At 36.0% G+C, this 23,867-nt stretch overlaps 1 protein-coding gene across 7 annotated transcripts in view; it reads right to left on the minus strand.

Moving 5' to 3' along the window:
• LOC145686394 (uncharacterized) overlaps positions 1–23,867 on the minus strand; it is a 105,671-nt gene that overhangs the window by 39,901 nt on the left and 41,903 nt on the right. The gene's annotated exons all lie outside the window — the stretch shown is intronic.

Genomic DNA, 23,867 nt, shown 5'->3' on the forward strand with positions numbered 1-23,867 from the left:
AAGTGCTATACGCAAGGATTTAAGCTTATTAACCTTTAGTGACAGATGCAGTCTTTTCTATCTATAATTCTTGCGTATCTATTACATGGAAGTTTTTATTTAGATGGTTTCATTTTGTTAATAGTTCGTTATTGTAGAATCAGGAATTTACTTCTTTTGTTTGTACTAGGGTATTTTCCAAATCTTCTATTTATAGCTGCATTGAGACAGCTAATATATTCTCTTCTATTTCCAATTGTTCATCAATTACTTAAACTTTTTAAAAGTTGTTAGTCTTGTTCGGATGGGTACCTTTAATATGCGTATAGTTTTCTTCTATTTATATTAATGTATATCTTTTTATATGTATGTGCATTTGATTTTTATGTTCATGCATGTAATTCTACTATGTATGCATGTCATTTTTCCGCATTTAATCTTTATGCATGTATTTTTTTAAATTGCAGACGCTGCATGTTTCTTTTTATTTTTATATTCATTTATCATGATGTATCTAGCATTTTTTTTTACTTCTATGATTTTATGTATAAATTGTTTATGCAATGTTATCACTGTATTAGTATTATTCTTGGCGCACTAGTGGCTGTCAAAAGTTGTTTCCAATAAACTGCTTAAATTTATTATTATTATTATTATTATTATTATTATTATTATTATTATTATTATTATTATTATTATTATTATTATTATTACTATTATTATTATTTATAAATATAAATATATCATGTTTTTTATATAAATCAGGATATATTAGGCTTAAGGGTTTTATTAATACTTACAGCAAAGAAGTTAGTTTCATTTCACAGTGTGAAACTAGGGTAGATTTCTAAACTATACGAATTCAATGCTGAAACTGGAAGCAGTCATTAGCTTCTTATATATATATATATAATTTGGATAGTCATAAGACTTGTGACGTAACTTACCATTAAGGAAGGATTTTTGGAAATTCGAGGTGGAAGGGGCGCAAATAGGGATGGCAGTTATTATATTTAAAATGTCCGTATCTCAAAATTTCTGAGGATTAGAGATATAAAATTTGGTATACGGACGTGTTTAAGCATTTTTTAAGAAAAAGACTTTTTAAAAACTAATGATGTAGTTGTTTTTAAGTATGCTATGGGGAAGTGTCGGAAGTCTTATAGAACAGCTTTGTCCTTCTTTCCGTCTGTCGATAGGTATCAGCAGGGGTAAAAGTGCGGGGGAACGCGAGGGACGTCGTCTCCCCACTTCCGGAAAATATATGTCGCGTCCCCCTACTTCCTAAAAAAAAATTACAATGGGGAAAGATAGGCACGGGGAACGGCGTGACGTCAAGCGTCCCCTTACTATCTTTTCAGACCCACTTTTACCCCTGGGTATCAGAGCAAAAGCCGTAAGAGATATTTAGATGTGGTGTTTTGCAATCGATTTAGCATCCCAGAAATAGATACCAGCTCCTTCGTTAGCCCTCTATTCAAAACGGAAATGGTTCAAATTAGTCGTTTCTGGTTTAAACGTTTATCGCCAGAGAACAAAAACGGTAACAGATAGCAAGAAGCGATTTTCTATAATTTAACGTCTCAACGCAGCGTGCCATGACTATCCAAAACATTCTACCAAAACCGGAATTGGTTCAAATATAATATTATTTCTGGTTTCCATACTGATTTCCAGAGAGCAAAAACGGTTAGAGATATCGAAATGCAGTTTTCTGCAATCAATCCATTGTCCGAAGAATATGTTCCATCTTCTTCATTTATTCTCTATTCAAACCAGAATTGGTTCAAATTAACAACTTCCGTTTTCAACACCCATCGCCATAGAAAAAAATGGTAATAGATAGCAACAAGCTGTTTTCTGCAATATATTTGGTTTCTCAAAACAGCATATCGTCACAACCAGCAACTCTCTACCAAAACCGGAAGTGGTTGAAATTATTACTTCCAGTTTCAATACTGATTTTCGTAGCACAAAAACGAAAATCAATGCAGTTTCTTGCAATCGATTCAGTTTTCAAGAGTAGATTCTGTCTCCTCTCTTAATCCTCTATTGAATCCGAAAGTTGTTCAAATTAACCAATTCTGGCTTCAATTATTTATCGCCATAGAACAAAAATGGTAATAGATAGTGACAAGCGGTTTTCTGCAATCGATTCAATATCTCAAGAGAGCATATCATCACAACCTGCAACATACTATTAAAACCGGAAGTGGTTGAAATTTACTACTACTTTCGGTTTCAGTACTAATTTTCGTAGAGTGTAAGAGGTAGGCTATCGAGACGCAGTATTTTGCAATTGAGTCAGCATGCCAAGAATATGTTCCATCTCCTCCGTTAACTCTCTATAGAAACCGAAAGTGGTTCAAATTAACCATTTTCGGGTTCAACTTTTATTGCCATAGAACAAAAATGGTATTAGATAACTACAAGCTGTTTTCTGCAAACTATTCAGGATCTTGAGAGAACTAATTATCACAACCCGCAACAGTAGGGTATTGCCAAAAAAAAAAAATAATAATAATAATAATAATCGAATATTTATTGTGCCCCCTATCATATTGTTACAATTACTGAGACAAAATTATGTGCTAATTTTCAGGTCTGTATGCCACGTTTTGACCCCCGCCCACCTCAAAAATAATTTTCAGTTGAAAGCGCACATACATAACACTAAGTAACTTTTTAAATGGTTTTGCTTTTTTCTTTACAGATTATAACCAAGGCAGAAATGAGTAAAAGTATGTAAAAAGAACCAACTCACGACGCGGTTCCTTCAATTTCATCCTCACCAGACCGACCAGTGCTTTAAAAGGATGACAAACAAATGTCTGAAGCATGGCTCTTAGGTAATTTATTGCAAGATTTGACCCCGAGAAAAGGATCTGAACTGCCCACCAATGGGGATGTGCTTCGCTACTTTCTTTTTCTCAATCGTGGACCCATGCAGAAAGATAAAAGAGATGATGTTATAAAACACGTTATTCTGAAGGCTGAGCAATTTTGGGAACTTTCTGGCATTCCTGTCACTGCTATCAAATCGGGACATTCCAAAGCAAAACTCAATAAATTAATTGGGCAATACGAGAATCTGTGGAAACATAAAACAAGAAAGAACTTTCCAGCTGAGTGTGAAAGCTTTCTCAAATCTCTTCGTCTACTCTTTGACATAGCGCACGACAATGCTATTTCTATTATCGAACATGACAGATGTAGAACTAGGAAAATGGTTCTGGAAGATGTGCACTTCTTAGATCAACGAACATGTTGGAAAATGGAGTTAGGTGGTATTGATAAGACACATTTTGCGAAAGTTATGAAGAAATTATCTCATCTTGAAAAGGAAATTGAGCGTGCTGCGAGGGACAAGCGTCGCCAAGAAGAAGCTTCAGCAAAGATAAGCACAAGTATTATCCTGGAACTTGATGAGATCGATAGCTTTGATTTAAATGATTCGGATAGTTTGTAAGTTGAATCTGAACCAACTGACGATCCTCTGTTTGTATTTCCATCAACAAGCAATGGCGCAGCTGGTACAGGTACTGTTCGTAGAAAAAGTGCATTGATTGATTTGAAACTACCCAGAAATCCATTTACAAGCCATATCATATCATAACTACGGGGGACAGGCGTAATCTGTCAAGTGGTCAACGAACAGCATTCATGGGAACAATTCTTAGAGAAGGAAGAGTTCCATTGGAAAAAGCTACTCTTTCAATTAAAAGCACATGGACAGCAGGTAAAGAAGTTAGGAACCCATTAGCGCAAACAATTAAGACTACGTTCATAGCACTGAAGCACTGAAACTACATTGGGATGGTAAATTGGTTCCAGACATCAAAAAAACAAAACAAAGAAAGATTAGCGATTCTGGTATCTGGCATCCCAGGCTGTGAAGAAGCCAAAATTCTTGGTATCCCAGTAATTACAAACACAATAGGTGAAGAACAAGCAAGAGCTAAGTTTTCTCTTGCAAATGAGTGGAATGTTTCAGATAATGTAAGATCCCTTGTTTTTAACACTACAGCTTCGAACTCAGGATGGAAAAGTGGAGCTTGTGTTCGGTTGGAAAACCTCTTTGACAAGAAATTGTTTATGTTAGCTTGTCGGCATCATATAGTTGAAACAATCCTAAGTTCTGTTCACAAAGAATTGCTTGGTGCAACATCAGGTCCTGAAAACTCCGAGTTTATTCAATTCAGAGACACTATTTGGTCAACTATTAACACAGAAGGGGGTTTTAGGACCCTGGAAATCAAAGACAGGAGTCTGAAACTCAGTATGAAAAAATCTAAGCAAGCACTAAAGAGAATACTTTCTACTTCAAATGAAAATAACTTGCTTCCTCGTGATGACTATCGGGAGTGTGCTGAATTTATGTTGATACTTCTGGATGAGTCACCTGAAACAGGAATACACTGGCTGAGACCAGGAGCAGCACATCATGCTCGATGGATGTCATCCATTTTGTATCCTGCAAAGATGTTTGCTTTCAGTGCTCAAGCAGGATATGATAAGGACATAATTAGTAAACTGGAAGCACTATGTAAATTTAATGTCCTATTCTACGTTGTAAACTGGCTCTCTTCATCCATTGCGGCCGATGCAGCGTATAATGATTTCAAGCTATGGCAAAACTTGAATAAGTATTGTAAGTATGATCCACAACTTGCAAATGCAGAAATAAAAGTCATGGAAAGGCACTTCTGGTATTTAACCCAAGAATGTGCTGTATTCACTCTATTTTCGAACAGACTTTCCTCTTCAGAACGACAACAGATTGCTCGAACATTGCTCCGAATTCCTCGGCCAAAATAGTTTGAAAGGGGCCATCCAATTTTTCCTATTCTTAGCCAAAGTACAAAACTATTGGGCCTAAATCCTGGTGTTTGTTCCACAGCATGGGAATTGACGCCGACTGGCTAGGAAAACCTGTTAGTGAGTGGCACAATGATCCCGATTACCAAGAAGCTGAGATATATGTGCGGCATGTCAAAGTGGTGAATGATCTGTCGGAACGGGCTGTGAAACTAATCCAAGATTTCTCAACAAGTGATACCAATGATGAAACACAAAAACAGTTTTTTGCAAGTGGTCGAATATCTCTGCAAACAAATCCCTAACTTTCGAAAAGTGACATTAAAGAAATTGACACTCTCCCCCACAAAACCTTAAACCAAGTCATTTGATGTGATTTTATGTATTATGTAGTACTCTATTCCTAAACTTGTTTCTAACAAGTAGTTGGCCTAAACAAGTAGTTGGCCTTCTCTGTATAAAAACAAGTCTTATACAAGTAAAATGCTGTATTTTTAATTTATGTAGAAAGATAATATTTTATTTGAATTCAAAATACACTACTTCGATTCCCGGCGGGAGCTCATGTGGTTCGGATTCCACGTTAATCAGTAGGTCCACGTCTCATATAGCCTCGCTGCTGAACGGGACGTAAAACTCAAAATCAATCAATCAAAATACACTACAAAATGTGTTATTATTAGTATATAAATTGTGCAGTTTATTCTCTGCATAACAAATAGTCTTATACATTCCTGTATTTCTAATTAATGTAGAAACATAATATTTTCTTTTAATTCAAGATACGTCTACTATATATTACCAAAATTGTCGTTATATATGTAGTTTGTCTTCTCTGTCTAACAAACATTTCCATTTTGCAGATAAGACTACCTGTTACAATCATATTGTATAAATGAAAAAATATTGCATAGTTTTTTACGTTATCGTGTTCCAAGTGAGAGGAATTACGCACGAAAATACGTTTCTTTTTTAGAAATATGTTTTTAAAGTTTCCAATGCTATTACAAAACCAATACATCTCACTAAAAGTTGTCATTGCAAAAACAAAATTAAGAAAATTTTAGCAAAAATCATCCTATCGTAAAAATCTTTTCACTTGAAAATGGAATCTAAAGTAAAAAATGAAAATTTTTAATTTTAAGATATTTAATGTTCATAAGGATATATGTATAAGTTAAGTAAATAGTTAATCGTTGTTGGGTGGGGGTCAAAACATCACCAAATGACCTAAAATTTGGTATGCATTCAGATTTTGCCAGTTGAAACAACATAGGAGGGGGGCACCATACAATTTTTAAACTTTCAATTTTCCCATACTTACATGCAATGCTCTACCGCAACAGCCTACCAAATCCGGAAGTGGTTGAAATTTACTATTACTTCCAATTGCAATACTGATTCCGTAGATCAAAAAGGTGGAGTTGAGTTGAGTTGAGTTTAACGTCCCGTTCAGCAGCGAGGCTATATGAGACGTGGACCTACTGATTAACGTGGAATCCGAACCACATGAGCTCCCGCCGGGAATCGAACCCGGGCCTCCCACGCCAAAGGCGCGTACGCTAACCGCTTTAGATCAAAAAGGGTTAGATATATCGAGATACTGCTTTTTACAATCGATTCAGCTTCGAAAGGAAGGTTCTTTAACAGTACCAAAACCAGAAGTAGTTGAAATTCACTACTACTACTTCCGGCCTCGATACTTATTTCCACAGAGCATAAACGGTATGAGATATCGAGATGCGCCTTTTGGAATTGATTCAACTTCCTAAGAATAGGGTCTACCTTCTTTATTAACCCTCTATTCAAACCGAAAGAGGTTTAAATTAACAATTTTCTGTTTCAACATTTATTGCCATAGAATAAATTGCAACAAGCGGTCACCTGCAATCCTTTTAGGGTGTCAAAAGAACATATTATTATAACCTGCAATTCTTTACCAAACACGGAAGTGGTTGAAATTTACTATATTACTTTTGGTTTCAATACTGATTTTCGTAGAGCAAAAACGATACAAGATATCGAGATGTAATTTCTTGCAATTGATTCAGCTTACCAAGAGTAGGTTCTATCACCTCATATAACCCTTTACTGAATCCGGAAGTGGTTGAAATTAACCATTTCCAGTTTCAATTTATCGCCACAAAACAAAAATGATAATACATAGCGACAAGCTGTTTTCTGTTGACAGTGTTGGGAGTACGTACCATCACAACCTGCAATACTCTACTAAAACAGAAGTAAAATTTATTACTACTTTCGATTTCCATCCTCATTTTAATTTCCGTAGAGCAAAATCAATAAGAGATTTCGAGATGCAGTTTTTGTAATAGATTCAAACCCAAAGAACAATAATAAATTAATAAATTGTTGGCATTTCCACAAGGATTTTAATGATTAAGACAACTTCGGCATAAAATATTAAAATATAAATAAAATATGAAGAATTTGCTAAAATATGGAGCTTTCTTCAAAATATTATGAAATTTGAATTTTTTTTCTTAAACGTGATGGAGTCTATGCCTATGGAAATGTATAAATCTAAAGTTTTTTTTTTTCGCAGTCCAGTAAGAAATAAAGAATATGAAATTTCAGAGAAATACGTTCTCTACTCATAAATCATATTTTGGACATGACCTTTAAAAGAAAGTGATCGAAATTGTCTGCAGTTTTCACATTATTGTAATTGTCATAGGTCGCAATTATCATACACACATTTTTTTTTTTTTTTACAATCGGGAAGTCTCTGGTTTGAATCTGGTGATCGGACATTCTGACTGAGGTTTTTCCAGGTGTTTTGTTCTCGATTCCATCAGACTAATGAAAAGGTGGTATTTTAAAATATGGCCTCTAGACAACTTCTGTTCGTTACCTTTTCCATTGTTGTTTAAATTTGTTATAAATATAAAGGAAATTTCTATTTTTTAGTCCCTCGGTTATGCCCTGTAGGCTAAAAGTGACGGATGATTAATGAAAGTGAATGTTTATGGAATAATTGGTGGAATGAGAATGAGGGAAGAAACGAGAGAACCCCGAGAAAACCAAACCGACAGACACGATGTTGTCGACCACAAATTCACATGATCTGGAATCAAACCAGGGGCTTCAAACACCAGAAATGTGCATTCCACACTGAGCCCCCGATAAATAAAAAAATAAAATAAAATAAATAATTGTTAACGGATATTGTTTCCGAAACTTTAATTTGTTTACTAAATATCTTGGATTCTTTTGGATACAAAAAATTAGTTAAAAGGGGAATTTCCATAAGGAAATCCCAACCATTGCCTCACATTCAGATTCTTTACCCCTTCTTTGTCAAAAATATGTTATGACGCCACTGGTTTAGCATAGTCAAGAAAATTTTAACATTACATAGAATAAGTGATTCCAATGCAAAACCTTAAGAGCTTGATATCGTCCTTAAGGTAAAACCTCTCTTCAAACCATGTTGGTTACGAATCAAAGTGAAATATTAGCAGGTGAACATGATATCTGCATAAAACAAACTTGCTATCATCTTATTATACATGTTGAGGTGAGTAGAAACCAGATGTTAAGTGTTCCCTCAGTCTCATGGGGAAAGAAAATGGAAAGGGAATAGAAAGCGGAAAGGAAAACCAACTCATTCTGGTTACATCGCTCCAAGTTTCCCCATGATAACCATTTAGAGAAAAGTTCTTGTAACTTGGTAAGCGCATACGCGATGCTTGTAAAAGAGGTTTCTTTTGCATGAATAATAGCAAAGATGTTAACACATCCGTATCTCTACATAGAATGTGTATCTAGAAATGATCATAGTAAATTCCGAGATAAAGTTAATGCATCTATATGACTGACGAAAGACATATGTTTTCACGTAGAGTTCTATGCCATTTATTATTTTCTGAAAATTATATTTTAAAAAAATGTCCAAATTGTCACTTATTCTGTTTGCTTTTTAATACTGAAGTAATATATTAGTAGAAGCTCACTGTAGCAATCTTGCTCTCAAAGAGTGTGAGCTAAGGTGAGTTGTTATATGTAATCGTCAATATACTTGCCGAAAAGTCGCTTCCCCTCACAGTTATGATTAAAAGTTTACCTTACCTTATTTACTTATAGTAGCATACGCACAATTTCATTAAGGAGGAACAAGTCCCGAAGTTCATATATATATATAGTTAAAACCTAGAAACCACTCGTTGCGTACGCCACCGCTTATTTACCACTTGGAGTATATTTCTCAAAACTACTAGTCTTGTAGTTTTTTACAAGTCGTGAAATATCGTGAAGGGAAAATATTAAACTAATACTAGAAATCATTTCTAAATACTAATGCTGATACCTCTAATTTCTCATTATTTCATAATATGGACAATTATAAAATATTCGATTTCGAAAAGTTGTACACTTGTACAGATGCGCACCCAGAAATTTGTGTTGAGGGGGTTCACCACTAGTAGTTAGTACATCTATGTAGCATTGAACTGGTATTATTCTACACCTGATAAAACGATAAGTAATTTTAAAGTTTTGCCACCTGTATTCTTAGATAAAATAAGAAACCTAAATGTTTTTGCAAGAAAAGAAAGAGTACATATGTACACCCATGTCCAAAATGATTGTCGCATGTCTATAACTGTCTTCTTGTAAGAATATAATTTAATAATGATTTTGCAGGGTACTTTTAATACTGATACTATGTGTATAATCGGAAAATGTATATTTGTGGTAAATTTCATAGGAAAAGAATTATAAACACGAAAATTAGAATGAGTAAAACAAAATGTTGCTAAATGAACAAGAAAGTTTTATTTTAGTTTTATTGTTCTTATTTACTGCTCTTTTGACATGGAATTTGCCTCATACATGTCTTTGCTAATTATACACATACTAACATTATAAGAAATACCGAGCTAATTCGTTATCAAATTATATTCCTACAATAACATATTTATAGACATGCGACAATAATTTTGGACATGAGTGTACCTAGGTAGTGAACTTGGCTTTTCCACTGTTTATCTTCAGTCTTCTCTATCTCTACATTTATCTTTCCATCCGCGGACCTTAATTTTCTTCCAAACCGTCCAGGCAAGTAATTTCTGGCCTTCCGTTTCTTTTGCTAGAATAAAGTCTTTCTTTCATTACTTTGTATGACATTCGATCGTCTTTCACCCTTCTTACGTGTCCTACCTATCTTAATCGATTCGATTTTACAAACCTAACAAATCCTGCTTGTGTATTATATCGTTTATCTATATATTACTTTTATTTAAAAATTCTTATTCTGTGATTGGTCCATAACTTCTTTTTTCTTCTTTTAATTATTCTTTCGAAATTTGTAAAATTTTTCTCATTATTTTGTTAGTGCTCATAGTTCAGAATTGTGTTATTATTGGCCTTAACGTTTTGTATGACTAAAAGTTTATCAGGAAAGATAAAGATCTTTACCCTTGTCGAATGACACGAAGAGTTTATTTTAAAAATTTGTTCAATATTTTCGCAAAAAATATTTTAGATAGTTTATTATAAGTACCAGTTTATTATTATTATTATGAAAAAAACGACCATTTCTGGCTGTAAATGACAGAAGCTCGTTGAACAAGCCGACGAGAGTACGAGAGACAGGGAAAGAGAGATTCTATCGAATTTTCTCCTCCTAACGACGGAAATGACGCAAACAGTAACACAAATTATTGATGCTACCTCCTCTTCATATTTCGTGAACCAACATTAAATTTTAGTAAAATCATAACACAACACGCATTCATAAAAGCACTTTCGTATTCAGGGAAGTAATTCTTCTAAAAGCTAATTGAATTTATAATTTTAATAATTAAGATCCAATTCTCTCCAAACTACCCATATATTTTTCACTACTAAACAATTTTATGGCTGTAATGTCGTGTTTAATGTAATAGGATTGGTTTGTTAGCGTCATTGCTAATTTATTTAGAGGACACAATTTTACACTCGTTGGTTTGTTAGCTTCACTGCTAATTTGTTTAGGGAGATATTTTACACTTGCTTGCCTTCTAAGTCATTTTAATGATAATGAAATGGTTTCGAGGTATGTAAAGCTCATCTGCGCACATGGCTCTTATGGAATAATCCATTTAGACCAGCCGCGAACCAAATGCAATGTTACTATTATTACACAGTGTTGCAGATTACTTAATGTTACAAGAATAAACAGAGTGCCACACTAAATGCACAGAATCGGTTAAACAACAATATTGCATTACATATGCGGGCCTAAAAGTGTTCTTCTAACATTTTATTCATTGACACATGCCGTAACACACACAGGCTTCTTTGGGAAACAAAATATCGTATTTGCTATAAGACACAAAATGGAGTCTTATCAGAAAAAAAAAACAGTGAAAGAATTTTCAAACCATGCAATAGTTATTTCTGTAAAAATTGGAACAGACAAAAGACTGATAGTTAGGTGGTAGTGGTCTCAACATGGTTCGCACCGCATATGTTATACAGAGTGTTCAAAAACCGTAAGGTGATAGGTACTATCCTTAATAATACATGTCACCACACCGAGTGGCCACACAAGCAGATGTAGAGGCAGGTAACCGGCCGAGATGTTGAATGAATGACTGAAATATGGTACGCTTGATGTAAACCTTAAGAGTAGCTCAACAGCAGTCGTTGCCGGAGCCCAACTGGAAGTCTGACCCATCATGTTTTACAAATGTTCGATGGGGGGCGTTATTCTGCAGAAAGACCAGTTCACGCAAATGCCCAGACAAGTTCGAAGGACACAGTTGATGATGTCACGAATGTACGACGCACTGGTCATACTTCCCGAAAGAAAATCAGAAGTGACCGGATTGTGTACTTATTGCTCCCTATACAAAGCGCGGGGTCTCTATGGCAATTGTAAACACATCCTGCATTTTCTCGCATGAACAGGCAAAAGGTCATCAGTATCTCCGGGGAAGAAATCTTAATAAAAACGACTTTCATTATTAAATATCGCTGAATGCTATCGTGTCGTCTATTCGCTTTGCCACTGCAGTCCCTCCTGAGTCAGGAGTTCTGACAACACCGAAGATGTTCTCAGAAATGAGAAGGGTAGCGGAAAATTGTGCAAGAGGAAGGCAGGAATTTATCTTCAACAATTGATTGTTTAGTATTTGCGTATTACATTTAAGAGTAGGTGGCTGTAATCGCGCTGGCGGTCGCCATCCTGTTATTAAGGGCCACCTGAATCATTTGCCTGTTGAGGTCCATTCCGGTACTTCGTGGGGCTACTAAATGAATTTAAGTGGGAAACCCCTGTCTCCACCATGAAACCACAGATATGCCAGGAACCATGCGAATAGCACTCTACAGAAGACCATCTATCCTTTCACAGCTCATTATGTGTGCACGGTTGAAATTATTTAAGTTCTCAATACACATTCGCTGACGTCATCATGGCGTTGCAGAGACAGGATTCTCACATACGAGTACAGCTATAACAGTGTATGATGTATGATTATCTGAAAAAAAAAAAAAAAACAACAACAACAACAACAACAACGAAACTCTAACATTGTGTACTAACCGAAAAGAACACTATTCTTCTTCTTGTAAATTATTGTTATAACGACTCAATATAAAGCATAAAGTAAATAGTGGTGTTAACTATTGTCTACTACAGTCTATGTTAAAGTAAAATTTGTGAAATCTATATGGTATTAACAGTAAATAAACATTTCCTAAGGAGTCTCAAGAAAGATCCGTCATTTAGTTTAATATAGGACCAAGCATATAACGTAGTATCGTTAAACTGGTGTCGAAACCCGGGAATTTTCTGATAACTCGAGGTAAAGTAAGGTTAACAAACCATTGTTGTCGGTTTATAAAATGTTTATTTTTATACACAAACGGATATATATATATATATATATATATATATATATATATATATATATATATATATATATATATATATATATATATATATATATATATATATATATATATATATATATTCTTCTTTCGAACTTCTGGGATAATTTCCTTATTTTGCTGAGGTATGTATATTAGGATGGTTCTTATTTTTGAACTTACTAGTTCTATTGAGTATCATCCCTAAAATGGTTCTATATCAGACCAAAGAAATGAGTAAAATTAGCCAAATTGAATAATATTTAAATGGTGCCCCGACCAACCTCAAGTTTTCAATGCATTTACAGCATACAATACGAGGCAAAGGTACCTTGTATGTTTTGAAAAGACAATTGTAAGTTAATAAACATACACCCTCCATTCCAAAAGAAACCGAACGTTTTAAAAAAAACAAAAAAAGCAATGTACATTTTCGAACAAATCATTTTTATTAATCAATGTATTCCCCTTCTGCATCGATACACATATTTGCACGCTCCAACAAGTTGTCAAACGACTTCTCCATGTCCTTTATTGGAATGGTCTTTAGGACGGCGGTCGTCGCCTTCTCAATGGCATCAATCGATGCGTGCCACTTTCCTTTCATCGCCAAATGCAGTTTCGGGAACAGATAGAAATCGCACGGAGCGAGATCTGGTGAATAGGGCGGATGATGCAACCGAATAATGTGATTTTTGACCAAAAATTCAGTTACAAGTCGCGAACGATGTGATGGTGCATTATCGTCCAAAAGAGTCCAACTGCCGATTTCGCGATATTCGGGCCGAATACGACGAATTCTTGCCAGCAAACGCTTCATGACGCCCAAGTAAAACTCTCCAGTGACTGTCTGGCCGGGCTGAACAAATTCTTTGTGGATAATTCCTTTTGAATCGTAAAAACAAATCAGCATCACCTTAACTTTTGACTTCACCAAGCGACTTTTTTTGGGTGTTCCTTCATCCGGCGCTCTCCATTCAGCACTTTGCCGCTTTGTTTTGGGCTCATATTCAAAACACCACGTCTCGTCACCAGTTACAATCGATTTCAAGAAGTTTCGATCCTGCCGAGCACTTTTAACGATGTCTTTGCAATGCGCAATTCGATCAACTTTTTGGTCTTCGGTGAGTTTGTGTGGTACAAACCGCGAATTAACCTTCTTAAGGCCCAAAACTTCGGTCAAAATGCGGTATGCGGTTGTTTGAGGAATTCCTAATTCCATTTCAATAACTTTCACCGACGATTTTTTGTTATGTTTGATGAATTCACGCACTTTTTCGATGTTTTCTTCCGATAATCCGGTTCTGGGACGGCCTGATCTTTCGTCATCATCCAGCGTCTCTCTACCCGAATTGAATCGCCTGAACCACTCGTAAACTTGCGTACGGGATAGACACTCATCACCATATGCATTTTGTAGCATTTGGTGCGTTTCACTAAAAGTTTTACCCAGTTTAACACAAAACTCAATTGCAGCTCGTTGTTTGAAACTCATTTTCCAACCGATGTACACAACACACTGACAGTTGAAACGCAATAACTTTGTTGCCGTGCATCCAAATGTCATGACATTTATACCAGTTGTCAATAAAGGACTACGCCATCTACCGGTAAAATATTACAACAGATGGCACTAGTGGTACTATTTGTTTTCAAAAGTTTGGTTTCTTTTGGAATGGAGGGTGTATATTATGAAGGTAACAATTATTAAATGGTTAGAGGTAAGTTGGAAATAACGTTAAAGAATGTGTTTCTGGTGAAAAGCATGCCACAATGTGCCACATGACTCCTTCCTACTCAAAATTTTGGACCTGAATCCACGATAGTGGATGACCGCCATGATGATACTATGCAGTAACCTTCATTACCCCTATTCAAGATATGGTGACACTTCCTCTAGTCGTTCTTAGCTTACAAGTTACCTTTGCCTTATGCGTTGAAAACTCATTGCTTGGGGCATCATTCAAAATTATTCAATTGAGCTAATTTTTACTCAGGGTTTACTTTGGTATGATGTGGGTCCATTTTAGAGGATGATACTCAAAAAACAAAGCAAGTCGAAAAATAATGACCACCCAGGGTCGGATCCAGGATTTTCTGAAGAAATCTAAACGTGTTAAAGTTGCCCCGTAACGAACAAACCTTTTTTTTTTTTTTTTTTTTTTTTTTTTAGTAAAAGGATTGTGAAACATGGTTACGTATTATTCATGTATTGTAATAATTGTAATTGTATCGATCTCTTACGAGGAAAATACAGTCTTTGGTATTTAAAATGGGTACCAAAACCGAATTAATTATATATCCTTCTTGTGACCCGTGCCGTCCCGCGGAAAATCAGCGCCCGGGGCGAGAGTATACGACGACGGTCCCGTACATCTAGGCCTACATATGAGTGAGGCCGACAGACCAGCCGCGAAACGCCACCGTGGTTGGAGCGAAGCGTAATAAAATTTTCAAAATTAAACTCTGCTTTTCCTTGATTATGAGCACTTTTTATTACTTTTCTGCTTCCCTTTTATAAGTGCACATGCATTTTCCTAACTTGAGTAACATTATGCAGGAAGGGGATTTAAGTACATACTAGTAGGCTAATATCCCAAGTAATTTTTCTACTGTCCTTTCTCTTTCCTTCTTTTCTTTTCTTTTCCCTCCCGAATTTTGCACCCCATTGCTTCGACACCCGCAGCCGTCGCCCCGCTCGCCCCCCACGGCACGGTACTGCTTGTAAGGACCCTTCTGAAAAAATAAGTTTCTAGTAGGTTATACAAAACTACTGAAAGCCTTATCGCTGGTCTCGTAACTACCACGTGCTTCTTTGTTGCACAAGTGTCGGGTTTGATGACCAGTGACGGAGGATTGAACACACTATGTGGTTTGAATTCCAGCTTAAACATTAAATTCACTTCTTGTATGGAGGCTGAAGATGGTCGACATCAGCAAGGTTCAGATGTGGACAAAAACAGGCAGGGACAGGATGTCCTCTATGGCTGTTTCACTGCGAAGTGGAAGGACCTGAGACACCATCACTTTACTCAGTCCCTAGAAAACACACATGGAAAGAGAAATAAGAGAATGTAATATTAGGGAATACGACACTGTTGTTTCACAGAGGGTCGTCCCCAGCAGGGGAGGGAAACACAGCAGGACCTTCTCGGTCGTCATTACACGAAACCCTTGTAGGATAGGAACCTGGAATGTGCGATCGCTGCTACAGTGTGGAAAAATGGAAAACCTGAAGAAATGGAACGTATGAAGATAGATATCTTGGGAATCAGTGAAGTTAGGTGGCCTGATGGAGGAGACATGTGGAGCGGAGACTTCAGAATGATTTACTCAGGAGTTGTAAACGGTGCAGCAGGAGTCGATTTTGTCTTAAATAATAAGATAGGACAGAAAGTTATAGGCAGTTGGAAATACAACGAAAGGATAATAATGTTGAAAATAGCAACCGAACCGAGGAATATGACGATAATCCAAGTATATATGCCTACATTAAGCTTCACAGATGAGGAAGTAGAAGAAATCTATGAGCAAATAGAAAAAGTATTGATGAAAGTTGAAGACTACGGGTGACTGGAACGCAGTAGTCGGCGAAGGCAAAGAAGAGAATGTAACTGGGAATTTCGGCCTAGGAGAAAGAAATGCGAGAGATGCACGATTAGTTGAATTCTGCAAAAGCCATAATCTAACTGTAACAAACATTCTCTTCCAGCAACCACTAAGAAGAAGATGCATGGGCAAGACCAGTAGACAAAGAAAGATACCAAATAGACTATATACTGGTCCGATAAGCATTTAGAAATCAAGTGAAGAACAGTAAAAGTTACCCAGGAGCAGACGTTGACTCAGACCATAATTTAGTTTTGATGAAGTGCGAACTCCGACTGAAGAGGAAAAAGTGGTAGCACCAAACAAAAGAGGAACACAATCAAGCTAAGAAGAGATGAAAACATGAAAAGGGAATTTGCAAATGCGACAGACAAAGAGACGTCTAAGGCAGCTTTATCGGATGATGATATCGACTCGAAATGGGAAGCCATGAAAGCAGGGATTACACAAGCTGCCGACGAGCACATAGGAAGAGAAAAGAGAATCCAATGTAAACCCTGGATAACAGCAGAAATATTGGAAATGATGGTGCAAAGAAGACAGTATAAGATAACAAACAAAGAAGAGGAATACAGAAGGTGCAGAAATCATATAAACAGAGAAGTAAAGAAGGTCAGAGAAAACTGGATAAACAACTTGTGCGAAGAAATTGAGGAAAATATAGTCAAAGGCAACACAGAAACAACATATAGAAATGTTAGGAAACAGTTCGGTAAGAAAAAGAAACGTACAGACATTATCATAGACAAGGACGGGACACCACTAATAGAAGAGGAGCAGATAACAAGAAGATGGAAGTAATACATTGAAGAACTCTACAAAGGAGATAGAGTAAACGAAGAAGTGGTAGATAAGGAAGAAGACGTCGATGAAAATGAATTAGGACAATCAATTTTACAGTGCGAATTTGACAATGCTTTGGAGAAAATGCAACATGGTAAAGCCCCAGGGATAGATCAAATACCAACGGAAGTGATTAAGAATCTCGGAATAGCAACAAAGAAGAATTTACTTAATCTTATTAATGAAATGCACATCTCGGGAAAAATACCAAGAGACTTCGAGAAAAGCATATTGGTACCTATTCCGAAGGGAAAAGGCGCACTAAAATGCGAAGAATACAGAACGTTAAGTTTGCTTTCCCATGCATCAAAAATGCTATGCAAAATTATCGCACAACGAATGGAAGGGAAAATCGAAGAACGGCTATCGGAGGACCAGTTTGGATTCAGGAAGAAAAGGGAAACAAGGGAAGCAATACTGAGTCTATGGTTGATCATGTAACAACACATCAGAATAAACAAACCACTTGTGATAGCATTTGTAGATATAGAGAAAGTTTTTGACAACGTAAATTGGACTATAATACCAGAGCGTTGAAGAATCTGAAAGTGGATTACAGAGACAGAAGAATTAATATACCAAATCTATAGGAACCAGACAGCTGTTGTAGGAAGAGGTCAAAAGGAAGCAAGAATAAGTAAAGGAGTGAGGCAAGGATGTGGACTTTCACCTCTCCTGTTCAATGTCTATATAGAAGAAGCTATGAAAGAATGCTTTGATAGAAACGACAAAGGCGTAAAGGTGAATGGCCAGGTTTTCAACACAATAAGGTTTACTGATGACAGCATTGATAGCGGAGAACGAAGAGGACTTGCAGGAAGCACTTTCAAACCTGAACGACCAACTGGAAAAAAACATGCAAAATGAAGATAAATAAGAATAAAACCAAAGTGATAAAATGCACAAGAGCAGGACAGGAAAAGGCAAACGTATGACTAGATGGAGAGAAAATCGACTTTAAGACGTTCCCTATTTAGAAAGTCTAATATCCTCGGACGGAAGAAGTGAAAAAGACATAAGATCCAGAATAACACAGGCTAAACAAGCATTTAATAGGAAAAGAGGACTATTAAAATCAAGAAATGTGTCGCTGGACGTTCGTAAACGATTTATTAAAACTCTGGTATGGAGCGTAATGCTTTACGGATCAGAGACGTGGACATTGAGAAAAGCTGAAATATCCCAGCTGAAAGCATTTGAAATGTGGTGTTGGCGCAGAATGCTGCGCATATCATGGACCGAAAGGAAAAGGAATAAAGATGTACTAAAAGAAGCTAATGAAGGACGACAGATCATGAAGATAATAGTAAAAAGAAGAAACACCATGCTTGGCCACCTTATTTGGCACTCCGATTGTATCACCGTGCTGATAGAGAGAAAGACAGAAGGAAAAACCAGGAAGAGGAAGACCAAGAGTAGAATATCTGGATGCAGTTACGAAGAAGAGGCCTTACCAAAGTATAAAACAGTTCTCCCAAGCGAGAGAAAATTTTTAAAATTTCAATGTTGCCCACCACCCTATGGTTGAGGTGAACAAGAAGAAAAAGATATGGACTCGATACTGAAAAGGGACACTAAATCAATAAACAAACAAATTACTGACAAAGCGAGAATGGTTGCGTGATTCTCTAATCCGATTCTCATGAGGAGAGATAATGTGAGAGGGACGAACTAATTATACTGTGATGTTGTATGATGGTCTATACGTCTCTCAACTACATCGTACTTAAGACCGCTTGTGGTTCGCGGCCCATATTAACAATAGATCCCGTTCTTCAACAATCTCAGTGTTGTATAAGAGACTAAAACGTTCAATCTTAAAACTGCTAAAAAAATTAGTACTTTTTTTTTTTAAATTTGCGAACAACTTGCGGAAGAGAATAAACAGTCTTAACCCTTAACCCTTCGGATTTCACGTTAATCAGTAGGTCCCATCTCATATAGCCTCGCTGCTGAAAGGGATGTTAAACTCAAAATCAACTTAACTCAAATACTATTTGAGGATCTTATTTTCAAAAGGAAGCATTTTTATTGCCTTTTTTTCTAAATTGATCTTTAACAGTTTTTGAAACTATGAAATGAACTCAGTCGGATTACGCGATAGGGTTTATGCAGACGAGAAGATGTTGGTAGTAATCCCAATTCTAATCCTACTATAGTCTATATAAAATTACATAAACTCATTGACATAAAATAACAGATACTTCCGGTTGACGTGCAAAGTTGAAATTAGGCAAGTTTATATATATATATATATATATATATATATATATATATATATATATATATATATATATATATATATATATATATATATATATATATATATTTATTTATTTATTTATTTATTGAACAATTTCCCAGATACAGCATAACTTTGCCATTTTACACAGGGACATGCTAACAAAAGAAAGAAAAAAAAACAAGACAACAATAACAACAACATAGAAAAAAAAGAGTGTAAAAGTAAAACTATTCCTTCAAAGCTCGTTTAATTGCTCTTTCAAACACTGGGTAGCTCGAAAAAATGTCCACATCAGTTGTTACTTGATTATAACAGTTTGGTATTCTATAAAAAAGAGACCTCTGTATAACAGCCAACCTAGGACGGGCAAGATGGAATAGGTGGGTATTCCGAGTGATGCGGGAAGGGACACGTAAGGATAGTTCCTGAAGTAATATTTCCGATCTTAAGGTTCCATTAACTATTTTATGTAGATATTTCAGGTCAGAGATAATTCTGCGTACTTCAGGAGTCTGAATATTAAGATGTCGCAAGAGCTCCTTCTTAGATAATATTCGAAGTGCAGGAACACGAAATCGGACTATAGCAATGAAGAAATTGAGAACAGAATCAAGTCTGGAGAGATGTGTAGGTGCTGCCATGGCCCATATGGGAGAGCAGTATTCGATCTTGGGCGCTATTAAAGTCTTATAAAAAGTTGCTAATGAAGAAACAGTGCGTAGTTCGGTGAATCGATAAAGAAGTCCCAACATGCGCATTGAATTCTTTAGTATTGAGGAGATGTGGTCAGAGAAGGTGAGTTTTGAATCAAAGATGACACCAAGATCGTTATGACTAGCAGAATGTGTGATAGGGGAATCGTTGATATGGTATGTGGAGGGAACAGGAGACTTTTTCAAAGTAATAGTAATACTGTCACATTTCTTACTGTTGAGTTTCAAGTGCCACATTTCACACCAGCCTGTAAGGTAATTTATGTCTTCCTGTAGAGCAATTGTGTCATGGAGACACGATATTTCTCTGTATAACTTACAATCGTCAGCAAAAAGCAGAAGGCCACTAGGTTGAGCTGATAAGTGCGTGTAGAGATCATCCATATACAGGACAAACAGTAGAGGCCCAAGTACACTCCCCTGAGGCACCCCTGAGATCACGGGTTGGGGGTTAGAAGTCGCCCCTGAAAGAACAACTCTCTGTTTACGGTCCTTCAAGTAGCTTGTGATTAGAGAGAGAAATTTGCCATGTACATTAAATCTATTGGAGAGTTTATGAAGAAGATGAATGTGACTGACAGAATCAAAGGCCTTCGAGAGATCAAAGTAGATAACATCTAATTGAGTATTGTTATTCATACATTTGACTGCACAGGAAAGAAGAGTACTTAAGTTTGAGAGACTTGAGCTTTTCGGTAGAAAGCCGTGCTGAGAACTATGGATGTAAGGTGAGGTGAATTTAAGTAGCCTGTCTTTAATTATTTTTTCGCAGATAATTGATATTACAGAAAGAAGAGATATTGGCCTATAGGAGGATACATGATCTTTAAGTCCTGATTTATATATTGGGGTCACGTGAGCCAGTTTCCAACTGGTGGGATAATACCCTTCCTTGAAGCATCTATTGAATAAGATAGATAGAGGAACCGCAATAACTGAAGCAGTTTTGTTGAGAAAGAGAGGACTAATTTTATCAGGTCCAAGTGATCTATGTGGAGATAACGATAGCAAGAGAGCCAGAACTTCGCCCGGGGTGGTAGAGAGATAGATAGATAGATAGATAGATAGATAGATAGATAGATAGATAGATAGATAGATAGATAGATAGATAGATAGATAGATAGATATAGATAGCTTTTTGGAGCTATCTCACAGGAAAATTGCCAAAACTGAATATTTTTAATGTTTAGGTGGTCTAAAGAAATGAGAATGAAGAAATTCCCCATATTATTTATATGGGCTTTTTATAAACTTATGTTTTAGGTACTTGGAATAAAAACTTGGAATTCGGTATGATTGTATAGTTTTGTTAGCCTTACCTAAGTAAACCACCAAAAATAATTATTTCCAACTTTAGAGTGGTTTTATGGGAAACTGAATTTTTTTTCCCATGTTATTTATATGGGACATCTTCTCCACCGCAAAATGTTTACTCACTTCGGCCAGGATTCGAATGATGAAATTTGGCATGATTGTAATCTTCCGAGACCAATCCACAGGAAAATTGCCAAAAGTGAATATTTCTAATTTTTAGAGATCTAAAGGGGGATGTAGAAATCTCGGATGTTATTTAAATAGGTGTTTTCTTAGGATACAAAATTTTATCTTTTACAAAGTTAAAATAGGAAAAGAAACATGAAATTCGGTAAAATTGTGGGTTTAAGAGTTGCGAGGGTGTAAGCTAAGTAAACATGTGGGGGCCTAGGAGCAAAGCTCCCAGTTGGCCAAATTCAGGAAATATTAAGAGCAAGTGCATGAAATTCACTCTTGATGCAAAAGCTGATATATATATATATATATATATATATATATATATATATATATATATATATGTGTGTGTGTGTGTGTGTGTGTGTGTGTGTATGTAAGAGATGCGAGAGTCTTGGAGCGGTGCCCCTAGCTGGCCAAACACTAATCACAATATAAAATTAATTGTGTCTATCAAAAAGGAATAACACAACGCTTCATTCATATCCGCCTCCTTCATTCACTTCTACTGCAAAATTAGCAATTGTGGAACATTTCATCTCAAAGATCGAGAAACCGTTAAAGATTAATTTCACCAAAACTGGAGATGGAAATCTTCCCTTTCGAAAATAAGATCTTCATCTGTCGATGTAAATCCAGAGGAATATTCACATAGTTGTATTATTAGGTTTTTCTTTTCAGTCTCTTCAATTCAGTTTAAACGAACTGCTCGTAAATGAATAGAACATTTCCCTTCCTTGTTATTGCGTCTGTTGCATTGATTAGGAAAAATGGAAAGAGAATCATACACGAAAAGGCTCTCTCTTTTTTTTTTATGTGAGACTTTGCTAATCTGCACGTAAATATATACATTTTTTTTATTCGTACTTTGCACGAAATTCTGCAGAATGAAGCATTGTTATTAATCTGTAAATTTGTAGTAGCTGAGGATAGTAATAAAGTTAAAAAGATGGAAAAAGGGAAGTATGACTCACGCAATGCTGTGTGCACATTACATCGATCGATGCTTGTTCTTCCCTCATATTTTCTTTTACCGTAGTGATGAGTATCTGCTTTAATGCTCTGCTTTAATCACACAACTGTATAGTACGCAGAAATATCATAGTAAATGGTAACGACTTAATTGTCGTATTTACTTACACTGTAATACAGAATGCATCACTCATGTGTTGCAGGTAACGTATTGGAGTTCTCAATTTGGGATTATTACTTAAAGTATCTATCATTTACAATGCATTCATGCTTAAGTTTACTACTTGAGTCTCAACCTAATAATAATAATAATAATAATAATAATAATAATAATAATAATAATAATAATAATAATAATAATAATAATAATAATAATAATAATAATAATAATAATAATAATGACATTTTTAATGTGCGAGGGTCTATCAGACAGAACGTGACACACTGAATTGGAGCAAGGCAATTTTAATGCTCATTAATGTGCAGCACCGAGTTGTTGATAGGTGTGTCTTGAACTGTTTTACTCTGGCAAGGTAAAGTGTAGTTCATTTACCAAATGTATTCAAGCGGAAGTAGATTTGTGTTGTAGAATTCCTTATGAAAAAAAAAAGTTCATCGTCTCTTTCAGCATCGAAGCTATATGAGAGTGGAATCCGAATCAGCATAGCTTAACGTGGAATCCGAATCACATGAGTTTTAACCAGGGAAGACAGCTTACAGTAACCATATAGTCACGCTCATCTCTTAAATCAGTAGAGGAAGGGTAGGATACCCAGTTCTTGTCCTTTGTACGTACTTTAAAAGAATATACGGAAAACTGAAATTAAGAATTTAATTTTAACCTGGAACAAAAGAAGAAAAGTGATAGCATTCAAATCTTATTGGCAGATCATTTATCGATTAAGGTTCTCAACCAACGGTTACGTATCTCAAGAACTGAATGGCAAGACATTTCTCAAAACCTATGTTGGTTGATTATATTGGGGTTTAGTGTCTCCTTTTAGCATCGAGGCTATATTAGTGGACTTAAAGATTAAGGTAGCATCCAAGCTACCGTACTGCGTTCAATTTTAATGGTTTTCTATCGGGAATCGAACCTGAGACCCCATGCACTAAAGGCGCGCGGGCTAGCTACTAGATCAGCGGACAGGGGTTCAAAACCTACAAGTGGAATGTCTTAACATACTAATGCAAACGTGAAACTATAGGAAAGAATTTAAAAAAATAAAACTAAACTTGAAGCAGCTAAGCTATGGTTCTGGAGACGCGGCACTAGTTCTAAACGGCACAAGTCCTAAACTACATTGAAACTCATATTCTCTAAT

This window comes from Thermobia domestica, chromosome 1 (assembly GCF_964235325.1).
Source record: "Thermobia domestica chromosome 1, izTheDome1.hap1.1, whole genome shotgun sequence".
Lineage (NCBI taxonomy): Eukaryota > Metazoa > Arthropoda > Insecta > Zygentoma > Lepismatidae > Thermobia > Thermobia domestica.